Source organism: Schistocerca nitens, chromosome 1 (genome assembly GCF_023898315.1).
Source record: "Schistocerca nitens isolate TAMUIC-IGC-003100 chromosome 1, iqSchNite1.1, whole genome shotgun sequence".
NCBI lineage: Eukaryota > Metazoa > Arthropoda > Insecta > Orthoptera > Acrididae > Schistocerca > Schistocerca nitens.
The window spans coordinates 225,294,162-225,297,796 of record NC_064614.1 but is presented as its reverse complement, the minus strand read 5'-3'; positions in this window follow the sequence as shown (position 1 = coordinate 225,297,796).

The window sequence follows — 3,635 nt, the reverse complement described above, 5'->3', positions numbered from 1 at the left end:
AATTTAAAATACAACAACACAGATTTGTCATGTGCGGCTTGCGGATATGAGTGTCGCGTACGAGTTTTGTTGAATGTCGAAGAGATTTTCTAAAGACAAGAACTCCGTGGGAGATCACGGCCAACCAGGCCTCCCACGCATACCAAGAATCGAGGAAAACATTGCAAAAGTTCGAGAAGCAATGGACAGACACGGAAGGCGGTGTGTTCATGGTGCTGCTGAAATGTAAATGAATGAAGGAGCTGTTAGACGTGTATTAGCAGAAGAGAGTAGAGGAAAGTTTGTTTGCGAAATTAGTTCAAATGGTTCAAATGGCTCTGAGCACTATGGGACTCAACTGCTGTGGTCATTAGTCCCCTAGAACTTAGAACTACTTAAACCTAACTAACCTAAGGACATCACACACATCCATGCCCGAGGCAGGATTCGAACCTGCGACCGTAGCAGTCGCACGGTTCCGGACTGCGCGCCTATAACCGCAAGACCCCGCGGCCGGCTGCGAAATTAGTCCCGAAGAATTTGCCAACGGGCGAAAGGAGGGGAGAAAATGAATTTGTTCTGACCTTTTGAAAGGGCTTAAAGAAGAATCCGGTTTATTTAAATAAAAAAAATGAGACGAAGAAATTTACGTACCATCTAGAAACAAGGCGGCAATTCATGCTCTGGAAACCGAACATCTTCGCTGCGAGCGAAGAAAGAATGTATTAGTCTTCAAAGGTCGAGGTAATCTTTATCATTTTCTTCAACATCCAATACGTTATTATGGCTGTTCGAAGAGCTAACGAAAAAATCACGAAGTTTTTGAAAAAATGGTTCAAATGGCTCTGAGCACTATGGGACTCAACTGCTGTGGTCATCAGTCCCCTAGAACTTAGAACTACTCAAACCTAACTAACCTAAGGACATCACACACATCCATGCCCGAGGCAGGATTCGAACCTGCGACCGTAGCAGTCGCACGGTTCCGGACTGCGCGCCTAGAACCGCGAGACCACCGCGGCCGGCGAAGTTTTTGAAGTACTGCGCGAAAATGTGGGACTGAGGCGGCCGCAGGCCAATGTGTCCACCTGCAACGCTTTGTCAGCAAAGTAATTTTTTGTCTGGTAAAAAATCACAGACAGTGAACTTTAACTTATGTACCTGATTTGGCATTCTGTGAGTTTATTATATTTCTGAACTTGGCGATTTAAGCTAAGAGTGACTCAATTTGAGACTGAAGAGGTAAAGGCAAAAACGACACAGCTCCTTCGAAGCCTCACGGAAACTGATATGTAAACGACTTGTGCAGCAAAAATGACTTCTTGACTAGCGTATAAGATGACCTGTAAGGTCAACAAAGTACTGGAAACATCCAACAGGCTTCCCACGGACGCATACTTCATCCCACATGACAGTGGGCCTCTAACCGACAACCTCTCCAAAGCCAACAACTTTGCGTTCTATCTGACAGACACTCTTACCGTCCTACTTGACCCAAACATTGATTACTGCGTAATCAAACAAACACAGATATACACTATGTGATATAAGGTATCCAGACACCTGGCTGAAAATGACTTACAAGTTCGTGGCGGACTCCAACGGTAATGGTGGAATTCGATACGGTACTGGCCCATCCTTAGCCTTGATGACAGCTTCCGCTCTCGCAGGCATACGTTCAGTCAGGTGGTGGAAGGTTTCTTGGGGAATGGCAGTCAATTCTTCACGGAGTGCTGCACTGAGGAGAGGTATCGATGTCGGTCGGTGAGGCCTGGCACGAGGTTGGTGTTACAAAACTTCCCAAAGATGTTCTACAGGATTCAGGTCAGGACTCTGTGCAGGATAGTCCATTACAGGATGTTATTGTCGTGTAATCACTCTGCCACAGACCGTGCATTATGAACAAGTGCTCGATCGTGTTGAAAGATGCAATCGGCACCCCCGAATTGCTCTTCAACAGTGGGAAGCAAGAAGGTGCTTAAAACATCAATGTAGGACTGTGCTGTGATAGTGCCACGCAAAACAATAAGGGGTGAAGCCACCCTCCATGAAAAACACGACCACACCATAACACCACCGCCTCCGAATTTCACTATTGGCACTACACACGCTGGCAGGTGCCGTTCCCAGGGCATTCGACATACCCACACCCTGCCATCGGATTGCCACATTGTGTACCGTGATTCGTCACTCCACACAACCTTTTTAAGACGGCCGGTGTGGCCGTGCGGTTCTAGGCGCTTCAGTCTGGAACCGCGTGACCGCTACGGTCGCAGGTTCGAATCCTGCCTCGGGCATGGATGTGTGTGATGTCCTTAGGTTAGTTAGGTTTAAGTAGTTCTAAGTTCTAGGGGACTGATGACCACAGTGTTAAGTCCCATAGTGCTCAGAGCCATTTGAACCATTTTTGAAACAACATTTTTTCCGCTGTTCATTCGTCTAATGTTTACGCTCCTTACACCAAGCGAGAGGCGTTTGGCATTTCCCGGCGTGATGTGTGGCTTATGAGCAGCCGCTCGACCATGAAATCCAAGTTTTCTCACCTCCCACGCGGCATTTATGTCATATACCAAGATCTATCGTCCCTTAGCGGTGTAATAAATGTAAGCTGCTACGTCAATGAAATCAAAAGATACGGCCATTTATGTCACATATTTTGATACTCGGAAACCTACTCATCAAAACCTATGGCATACTTCCCGTTGGTCTAGAATCACGAAATCTGGAAACAAGCAAGGTTTCACAATACCAAGTAACGGTAAAAAAATCAGTGGTATAATTTGTAATTATACCACATGAAAAAAATTTGTCGTTTGTTATCAGACTTTCTCTCTGTCCGTCCGTCTGTTAAGAGGTCTTTTTCTCAGGAACAGGTAGACGCATCAAGCTGAACATTATATTGTGTACTAAGGTCTCAGTTCCTTGGTGGTGTAATAAATGTACGCTTCTAAGTCAATGTAATCAAAAGATGCGGCCATTTATGTCAGATATTTTGACACTCGCGAACTCATTCGATAAACCCTGCAGGATATTTCCCGTTGATCCAGGGGCATGAAATTTCGCAAGAAGCAAGGGTTCACAGTACACGTAAAGGAAAAAGTTCGAAAGTTGTTAACTTGTAATTATATCACATGAAAAAAATATTTCTTTTGCCATTTGCTATCCGACTTCAGATTTAAAATTAAAACATCCTCAAATACACGATTGGCCATTAAAATTGCTACATCAAGCAGAAATGCAGATGATAAACGGGTATTCATTGGACAAATATATTATACTAGAACTGACATGCGATTACATTTTCACACAATTTGGATGCATAGATCCTGAGAAATCAGTACCCAGAACAACCACATCTGGCCTTCATACGCCTGGGCATTGAGTCAAACAGAGCTTGGATTGCGTGTACAGGTACAGCTGCCCATGCAGCTTCAACACGATATCACAGTTCATCAAGAGTAGTGACTGGCTTATTGTGACGAGCCAGTTGCTCGGCCATCATTGACCAGACGTTTTCAATTGGTGAGAGATCTGGAGAATGTGGTGGCCAGGGCAGCAGTCGAACATTTTCTGTATCCAGAAAGGCCCGTACAGGACCTGCAACATGCGGTCGTGCATTATCCTGCTGAAATGTAGGATTTCGGAGGGATCGAATG